The sequence below is a fragment of the Centropristis striata genome, chromosome 10, assembly GCF_030273125.1.
Source record: "Centropristis striata isolate RG_2023a ecotype Rhode Island chromosome 10, C.striata_1.0, whole genome shotgun sequence".
NCBI classification, from domain to species: domain Eukaryota; kingdom Metazoa; phylum Chordata; class Actinopteri; order Perciformes; family Serranidae; genus Centropristis; species Centropristis striata.
The window spans coordinates 7,338,993-7,349,772 of record NC_081526.1 but is presented as its reverse complement, the minus strand read 5'-3'; positions in this window follow the sequence as shown (position 1 = coordinate 7,349,772).

Sequence of the window (10,780 nt, the reverse complement as noted above, 5' to 3'; positions counted from 1 at the left end):
CAGAACTAGTCCTCTTGCATAACAGATGTCAAATGGTTCCTTTGAATGAGCATTTTTTTTTTTTTTGGAGGGAGGGGGCTGTTTATCTCCAGTTTGTCAAGTACTGTGGGATTCAACAAGGTGTGGTGAACCTGCCATCGCTGCCTGATTTTACAGTACACTTCCCACAGCGGCCCCCCTCTGGGATCTGTGTCTCGTTCCACACCTGATGTTGGTTCCCCACCTGAACTCGGCAGTCTTTCAAAAACAACTACGCTCAGTTTCACAAACAGATGCCGCATCAGACCTACAGATAGTTCAGATCTTTTCCCTCAGATTGTTTGCACTGTGCCGAGACGACGAATACGCATTTAGATAGTGCGCATCATTATCTCCATGGAGGCACTCTACTCTGATTGACAGGAAGGGTATTACACACAGACAAATGAGCACTGTAATAGCTAATTGACCACTCATTCATGCCCTGAACACAATGTTCTGTGAAGAGGGGAGGGCCTGTATAACAGCAATTACATTCAGCAGTGGAAGTCAATGTGCTTATCGATTTTGTATATTTTTCTCCACTTTTGAGTGAAAAGAATTCCTGTGCTGCTCCTTGAAGATAGGAGGAATATCAGATGGGTTTAGATGGGCTGCTCTCTTGAAAGCAGTCTATATTTCAAAGTAATCTTGCTATAGCAGCATGGTGAGTGTGGTTAAAAGCCACAGCTGATCCAGAGATTACACCATAACACACTCGCTCTTCGTTGAGATAAGCTGAAAAATCCACAGGCTGAAATATTTATCTGCATTTGAGCATAAGTTCCCAGAACTAATAATATACGTGTTGCTGCACTCACTTGGTGGTTAGATCATGTTTTCATTAAACCTGTGGTGTTAAGCACAAAGCTGTAATATGTGGCTGCATAGTGCATGCATTTAAGCTAAATGCTTCTCATATAAAATACTGTGTACTGTAAAGAGCTGCTGGAGTGAGTTAAAACGCTGCTGTTGATTATGTTATATGGTAAATAAGCAAGCAAACTATTCCAGCTTCCTCAGATAAACAATTTAAAAAATAATGATAATAGCAATAATAATACTCTATCCGTTTAATTTATAATATATATAATGACTACCTTTATCTCTGTCACTAGTAATAATTACAAGATGATAATAAGTCATATATTCATAGTGCAGTAATTGACAGTTCATTATGCAATAATAAAGTGACTATATCATTACAACATACTTATATAAACCACAGTATGTGTATTTATGTTTATAGTCTATATATCATTTTTATATCTATATAAATGCTCCATTTATTTATTTCCTCCTTTTTCCGTTTAAATATTGTCCTGTACCTGTGCAAATGGCAATAAACACTTTCAATATAATCATAATAATTTTTCGTGTTTGGTTTGTTGACTGCAAGAGCTCTAACTTTTTCCCTTTTTTTAAATCATAAAAATACAAATATGACACTTCAAAGAACGTCTCTAGCTCAAAGAAGGTGGCTACTTACCTGGAAAGGTTCAGGCAAAAAACAACAACACAAACAAACCTCAATTGAACAGCATCAAAAAAGACATTACAAACTGGCCTAACATGAAGGGACTCACATGGGAATCACCTGCAGCAGAGGAAACGTCTAAAACACCCCAAATAGTCGCAGGTGTATTACATTCAGATATAACCCCACTTGTTCCATGTAAGCCGAGTCATTTTTCAGGAACCAGTGCAATCACAAAAACACATTGCAGGAACAGGTTATTCTATATGGAATTTGAAACGAAGGACATGGAGCATAAAGTCCTATTTCGCAGGCTGCTATTACACATAAATCCCCTGGCATCCTCTTTGTGCTCCCGCTGCTCCGCTCTTTTTCTCCAGCCATTTCCTCTCATTATAAGCCACAGACGCAGCAAGTGCCCACAGCTGGACATCAGTCCTCAAATTAAAACCACTCTCCACCTTCATTCCCACCTGTATGCGTCAAAGGGGCAACATTATTTTACACAACTTTCAAAACAGAGCCTGACAGAAACTTGACACGTACTGACTGACTGAAGACAGACTAACTGCATGACATCTGTGCTAACTAAAGCTGCAATTTAAATAATTGCCTTCATACTGTGAAAGCATTTCAGACGAGTCTTCCTACATGTCTGAAACCAGTGTAAAAGTAAATTTGATCTCAGCCACTTGAGATGCCAATCCCTCTCCCCCTTTCCTGCCACTACATCAAGGTCCCCTTTAGGGCTGTTTCCACTTCCGGGCCATACCCGGAATGAGGCGGGTCTCACTCGCTAGAAACGCCCCTAATTTGAATACGGGCAGTCCGGAGCCGGCTTTTGTCGGGACTTTTTTTAGTCCCTGTCTAAGAGCAGGGTCTTTTTTCTCCCCTGAAAACAGCCTGGTTACTGATTGGATAGATCGCTAAGCAGGATGTGACGTAGTACTCTACTAGACAACAACACACGCTATTTGTAAAAGCCGGCAAAGCAGTGTTGCCAACTTAGAGACTTTGTTGCTAAATTTAGCGACTTTTCAGACCCACTTAGGGACTATTTTTCAAGAAAACGACTGGAGACAAATCCAGCGACTCCTTCTTACTCTTCTTAACGAACCGCTAACGAGTCGGAGGCCGGCTTGTTAAGGAGAGCCGCCGTTAGCTGTAGTTAGCTACAGTTAGCTCTGTAGCAGTACAGTGTGTATGTGCTGCTGCTGCAGGAGGTGTTCACTTAGCGATCTCTGTTTGTTTACAACAAGCACCGGACACTCTGTGCACAGTTAGCTATGCCGTTAATTCACAATCACTATGTTTATGATATATAAAATATAATTAGCCATGCCGCTTTCAGCTGCTGACGTTGTGCACAGTTAGCGACGGCGAAAACCATACGTCACCTCCGGAATTTCAAAATCCCTCTGGGGGCTAACTTGTAATGGAGACACACAGAGTGAGCAGACTTTTGAGAGGGTGTGGCCTGAAACTTTCACGCTGGCCACTTTTCCCCCTAGTTTGTGTTTCAAATGTGATGTCCAGACAAGGTTTTCACACCCGGAAAGGTCCTTTTTGTGTTTTATATGGTGATGTGTAGACCTAATTTTGTAACTAAATGTAATTACTGCAGCAGGCCACCCTGAACGGTAGGGTGTCGACGCTGTACCTCCAGTGAGCACAGGGGTGTGACCCACATCTTAGTGGGGCACAGTTTTCCCTTCATTCTGGGCCCTTTTTTCACTTTGACCGCTCGCGTGTTTGCATGACCATTGATTTGCAAAGAAAAAAAAAACCTTGTCGGCCGGCACAAAGTCTCTATTTCATTCTTCACCAGCAGCAGAGAAATTTCCACTACACCAGTCATTTCAAATTAACCTCTGCTTTTATTAACGCACTGAGATAGAGAGATAGTCTGCCACATGATGAGCCGTACACTGTATGTGTGTCTCTGCTGGGCGAAAAATTAATCACCAGACCCTCACCCCCCCCCTGCAACAACTCTTCTTTTCTCATTCATGAAATAAACCATTGTGTCAATAGTTGATGGTGAGACCCTTTGGGTTTGAATTCCCAAACTTACAGCCAGTAAACGGATAGCTTGTTACCTTAGAAAAAAACTAGAAGCAAGCAGAAACAGCTTGCCTTTCTGTCAATAGTCTGACATACAACCCTACGTTAAAAAAAACATTACTTTCTTTAGTTATATTGCGTAACTTTATCCCAAATCAGACACAGTTCGGCTAAGATTCTATCAAAATTTCACATTAACTACTAATGATCATGTTACGCTTCCAATTAATTTAATGGTGTGAAACTAAAGTCTAAATTCTTATCTTTCTAACCGTATATTGTTTTAACTGTGTATGTCAGCCTCAGGCTTACCAGAGTTGGCTAAAGGACGCTAATGCTGGTGAATTAGCCATGCCCTAACTGTATCCAAAATTGGACACTTGGATCTCCTTGCTTCAAGAATCGGCCCAAAAAAAATCGGCAGCACATATCAGGGATCGGTTAAGACTGATGTCAAAATAATCGGTATCGGCATCGGCATCGGCCTTAAAAAACCTGTATCGGTCGACCACTAATACAATAGTACTTCATTTATCAATCAAAATAACAACATTGACTCTTGATTTGACACGGGACACCAACACCGGTCACCTGGGACAAAGTTAAACATTTTTTGACCCAGTCACCTGCCCTCAGCGCCCTTCGTCACTCTTTGTATTACGTCCGTTACTTTAGGTGTTTAATATTGATGCAGATGTGTTTACATTACAGTCAGTGAAACGCCTGGGGTATCTCATACACACACTACAGGGTGTCTTTGTGAGTCAGTATCACATGCAGAGGGCCGTGACAAAGCATCACTATCTGACGAGTTGGGAATGAGACAGGGCTGCTCCATCTCTCCTGAGCACACACACACACACACACACACACACTGGCAGTCTTTCCTGAGTGACAACCTGTCAGCGGAAGCCTGACCAATTCATTTTCTGGCAGGTGACAATGCAGCTCAGATCGTCTTAAACTGCTCACACGTCCACACAGGCCACTGAAGAACAGATTCAGCATGAGCTTACAAATGCGGAGCATAATGTCAGGTTTAATACACAGGAGGTTTTCATATCTGAGTCAGAGGATCTTCTTGAGTCGTCACATAGCTCAGAAGGCAAGTCTTTTTTTTTGTTGAGAATTTCTATTTAAAGTTTGGAAAGAGTAAGGATGACTCAAAAAATCGTGTCTGACATTTACTATGATTTGCAGCAGGCATATCTTATTCATTTTTTCCCCTGCTGTGCTCTGACGTCATGCTCATAAGTTCTCTGTCATCCCAATCAGAGGAAGCTTTCATATGTGGTTTATGGTGTGTGTGTGTGTGTGTGTGTGTGTGTGTGTGTGTGTGTGTCATTGCAAAGAGGAAGTACAGTAGACACTTTGACCTTACCAACAGATATCCATAAAATCAGCCACTCTTTCAGAACAAGAGCCCATGAATAGCTGATAGTCTGCAATCAACAGCTTTGTGTGTTCTTGCAGGATAATTACAACCCAGAGAGGAATCTTACCAAAAATAGTTTCTCGACTCTCAGGGGGAAGAGGACGGTAAAGCCATGTAAAGTTGTCGTTAAACTAGACCGCATGTAGAATGTAGTAAATGGATAATGTTTGATTTTTTTTTGCTCCGAGGTCAAGCTTTCATTGATCATATGGCACAGTGGTCAATAATTACCCAGAGGACAAATATGCTTTTAGACAAAACATGTTCCCCTCAAGCGACAAAAAAAAATAGAGACGGGGTGAATAAATAATTTCCTGAGGGCAGATTAAAGTGTTTAAAATTATACATTCTCATTTAGATGACATGCATTGCCAAATCAGTAATCATCATTGAACATTTGGTTGTGGCTTAAAGAGACATCAGATGGTAGATTCCAACCAGTAAATGTAGCACAAGGAGTGAGGCAGGTTAAGGCTAGGGTTAGAATATCAAGGTATCCAGCATCTAGTAGTTAGAAAGGTGTGTGGATTATCCTGAATAACTGGGTCATGATTTAGTGGAAAGAGACATTGCTGTTGAGTTTGTTTTTTTGTTTTTGTTTTTTTGAGCTTTGAGCACATAGTTTTATCACATTCAAGAGAAAGCAGGCATCTCTACAGTCGATATCTCCAACATTTGAAAAATATTCATATTTTTGGGCAAACTGTCCCTTTAAGTTAGAGGCAAAATGACCTTAAGTCTTGTCAACACAGAAATCTCCACATGAAAGAAACTTTTATGAATCATCAAAAGAAAAACTGTTCCTTTTCAACTATTTTCTCAAACAAGCCCTTGTTTTACAAAAGCTCTCTAGTTAAGAAAGAGATCTAAAGGGACTCATGTGACCTCATTCAGATCTGTTCTGGCTTCTTTATTTTTAAAGGGGAATTGAAAAGCTTGCTGCAAATGTATTACCGTTAATAGTTAATGTGTCCGCAGCTGACAGGAAGCCAATTGTTAGATGAGAGAAGAGTGCCTGTAAGGCAGGTCAGCAGCAGGCTGGACTCAAAGCTCACTGGGTGAAATGGCCAGAGGCAAACATTGACCACCTCATATATTGTGAATCAATCACACACACACACACACACACACACACACACACACACACACACACACACACACACACACACACACACACAACAATGAGGCCCAGGCAAACTGTGTTAGGGTGTATAAATAGAACAGCAACACATATAAATATACAGTACTGGGCATATAGTGAACAGAAACCACTCACTGGCTTCAGCATCTTATTAATCTTCTACAAGCAAATGAATGATGAATAAAATATGATGATGAGATCAATAAAAGTTTCAATTTAAAACTTAAGGCAGAGTGATGTTTGATTTGTGTAAGACGTCTTTTATTGATTCCTGTTGGGAAAGTCTTTTTTCTCTTATTCTCTGCGGTGAGGTACGGACATGTTACAGTACAGCGCCCCTGCTGGTAGAAGGCAGCGAAGCACCACAGCAAGCAGCTCTACAAGTTTAAGTTTTCTAGGTCTTACAGGATCTTTTTTCCCCACATTGGCAGAAATAGGCTTCAACAGCGTTAAACCTTTGGAGTTTGGGGCTATTTATCGGTTTTGTCGGCCTGTATAAACGACTTAAAAAGTGTTCACCATGTCATGTTGGTATCATTGTTTTCAGCACAACCTCACCTATATGACCTGATTATTATTTTTTTCATTTTGACTTACTGGATCAACATTTTCAACACAAAAAACACACAAGAACACACCAAGAACACACACACAAAATTACAAAAACACACATAAAAACACTTTTTATTATTTTATTTTTTTTACAAAAACCCCCACATAAAAACTCACCGAAAACACAAACTTTTTTTTTAATTTTTTTTTTTTACAAAAAACACCCAAAAAATGACAAAAAACACACAAAAAATGACAAAATACACATAAAAAAACCCACAAAAATTTACGAATATCACACAAAAAAACATGCAAAGAATGCAAAACTGCAAAATTGGGAAAACTTCTTCAAAAACTTACACTTGGTCGATGTGTTTTTTGTTTTTTTTTACCTTTGCTGAAAAAGGGTTGATGCACTAAATTGGACATGGAAACTTCTAAATAAGCTGACAGCAGGGCTCCATGCTGCTTAATTTTTACGTTGCAACGTCATGAAGAAGTCTTGCGCCGGTGCGTTAGTGGACTCCAGAGGGTTAATGTTTTTGTCTTCTATAATAAAAATGTACTTGTAACGGGTTAAAAATCGGGTTTCAATCAGATTCAATCAACTTTCAATAAAGAAAAATTCTAAATGTTTTCCTAATCAATTGCAGTTGGAAATATAATTCAATCTAAAATGTCCTGAATTAAATTTTAATTTCAAATCTTTTGTTATATAACCAATGTCACAAAATTACATTAAAGTTACATTAAATTAAAATAACATTTTGAATACAGTATATCAATTTTTTTATTTTTTATAAATAATAATATATATAATATAATATATATAATATATATAATATAATATATAATATGTCTGTTATCAAGTATTTTGCATCTCAACTAAACTTAAATTGTCATTATTTATTTAGCTTTTTGGATTAATGTATGAAAGTTAATTAATCACACTGAAAATAAATAGCTTACCATATAATACGAATACAAAAACTTTATTATCCACTGAGTGGAAATTCCTCTTTGGTTTCACCATAGACATGTCTCAAAACAGCAGAACAAATAGTGACACAATAAAGAAAACATTTCAAGGATAGAAAAATATAAAATAGCCTACAGCAATAACTGTACTTCACACATCACCCATTCAAGTACATCATTTCATAAAAGCACACCACAAATCAACAACAAATCAAGTTTACAATTGTAGGTCTAAGACCAGCCTTATTTATTGCGTTGACAGCTTCTGGGACAAAGGACTTTTTGTATAGGTTCTTCCTTGCCATCAGCTTTACTTCTGATTAATTCGTCATAAAGATAACTCAAATGATTCTGTGGATTCCCTAAAATCTTAGAGGCCATGTTCACTATTTTCTGTAGTTTGTTTCTCCCTTAACCCTCTGGAGTCTGAGCCTATTTGTCCTTTACCACATACAAAATGTTTATTATACTCATGTTTGGTATCCATTTTTTCAGCACAACTTCATCATGATCTGATTCACTTTAACCTACTTTATTAACATATTGAGCCCCAAAAATACACAAAAATCATGAACTCTGACATAAAATTATACTATTAATTACAATAAAAACCACAAATATGCTCAATGAACTGCTTTGGATCTTTAAATGTAAACGTAGGTTGCAATTATGAACATATAAAGATGAAATTAAAATAAAAAACAACTATATACAATAAATTCCGATAAAAACATGTATATTTATAGGAATAGTGTTAGCTGATTTTGTAAAATGCACTGCCTGCCTCGTCCCATCCTTCTTTTACGCTTGAATAAATATTTTTGTACTATCAGATTTAAACTATCATATCTTTGGTTTTACATGACCGAGCAGCATGAAACAAAAATCTGATGAAAGTTTCAAGTCTGTAATTTGGATTGAAGTTGACAACAGTGCTCTATGTGACTTTTTTTTTTTTTTTTTACAGCGCTTTGAAAACGTTGCATGATCTGATCACGACTCCAGAGGATTAAATACTTGTTGAGAACACCAGTTTGAGGAAATGTCTTAACTCTTTTCAACTTTTCTCTAGTCTCTAGGCCTGAGTTTAACATTGCTTTTAAATAGGCTAATCTTTCTTCTTCATCACTCAGCCCATCCAAAAACATTTGCAGCTATGCAACGGTGTTGATTCATGGCTCGGCTTATGTTTGTTTGTTTGTTTCCCTAAAGAAGAAGAAGGAGAAGAAGAAGTGATGCTCTGTGGTTGACTGACTCCCATCATTATGTTGAAGTTCGATCAATCACTGCCTCTCACTGTCGCCTTGTTGTCTTTTTGCCTTGTTAGGAGAATGGATAGGAAATTCTCCTGCACTTGTCAGTAAATACATCAGACTTTATTGCGGTCTACCTTGAGTGTGGCCTCATCTGTTTCCCAACTCTGTGTTGCATGCTTCACACTTCAATAGCACTCTCAATCCCAGGGACAACTCCACAGTAAACAACGGCACTGAGCAGCTTATAGAGAAGCTGCACATCACATACATCTGTCATATCCGTTTTGAAAAGATCTTGGATACATACCATAGTCATTCAAAATGTTTAAGACAGTGCACATGGCATCTCTACAGAGCAGCAGTAAATGAAAATCAATGTGTTCAGTAGGCCATCAACCTAATTTTCTGTTTGAATAACCCTCATAATGGGTGAGCTACTGCTTAACCTTGTTTTGAGTGAAAAATATAAGGCTGCAGGAGCAAAAGGAACAAAGAAAGAATGACGACGACAGCCATGTGAATGGCACTTAAAGAGGTAAAAAGTGTATAGTCTGACCACTTTCTAATTCCCCCCCCCATCACTGGGAATCATTCCAGCTACATACTGCCAGGAGAACACTGTCACAGAAGCCAATAATTGGAAAATCACAGCCACTTCTCCAAATGATCCCCAATACACCAAGGTAATTTTGCTGTGTCTGAACACAAGCCACTCCAGCTTCTGAAATGGATACCTGTTATAACATCTAAAACAACAGGGGACAAACTCACTCATTGTAACAGAGCACAGAACAACCTCTTTGGCAAAGGATGCTGTATCATCAGGGTGAGGATTGCAAATAAGTGGATTATCTAACATAGAATGTAATTAAGGTCATAATGACAATTCTTAATGGCATAATATCCAACTTTTCAAACAATAGACCCCTTTTAGTGAGTACGAGAAAACTGCTGTGATGTGGTAAAACTTGTCTATGCAAGCTGTAGAACAGATATACATATACAGCATACACAAAAGCCATTACTGTGTATACAGTGCATTGCCTTATTGCAGGGGTGTCAAACTCAAATACACAATGGGCCAAAATTTTAAACTTGAATAAAATCGCGGGCCAACATTGAACAAATAAATCTTTTAATATATACCAAACATGTTTTGCTTTAACATTAAATATGGAACCAGCAACACTTATAAAAAAAAACACATAAAAAACACATCAATGTCATTAATTTATTAAATAAAAATGAAATAAAAATCGTATGCCTCTTTTCTATTTGCATCCTTCTGATTTAAATATCAAAATAAAGTTTTTCAACAGGTTAATACATTTAAAAATAAAATAACAATAATAAATCTAGTATTAGCGGTACATGCGGCGTATAATACCGGCGGGTCAGCTTTTATAGTACAATAATAATATAATAATTTGATATTGGCTCGCGGGCCAAATAAAATTACACTGCGGGCCAAATTTGGCCCGCGGGCCAGAGTTTGACACCCCTGCCTTATTGTGTTGCCATCCAGGATAGACTGTATGGCAATGTTCTTTGCACCACTTGTACAGTACAGTTACTATGATCCCATACAGTAGGTACACCTGTAGGTACTGACTGAACTGACCCGTTTTTGTTATTTGCTGTTTTTATACCTACTTAAAATGTAGCTCTATGTCTATTCTATATGTGTTATACATGTTTTTTTTTTGTGTTTTTTTTTATCTGATCTATCTTTGACAGTGTGTCTATGTTTAGCAGTTATGATATATACAAATCATTTCATCTGTCTTTTGAATTACTTATCACATTTCATTATTACAGCAGGGTATTGGCAAGTGTATGGTGCAGTGATCATGATTTAG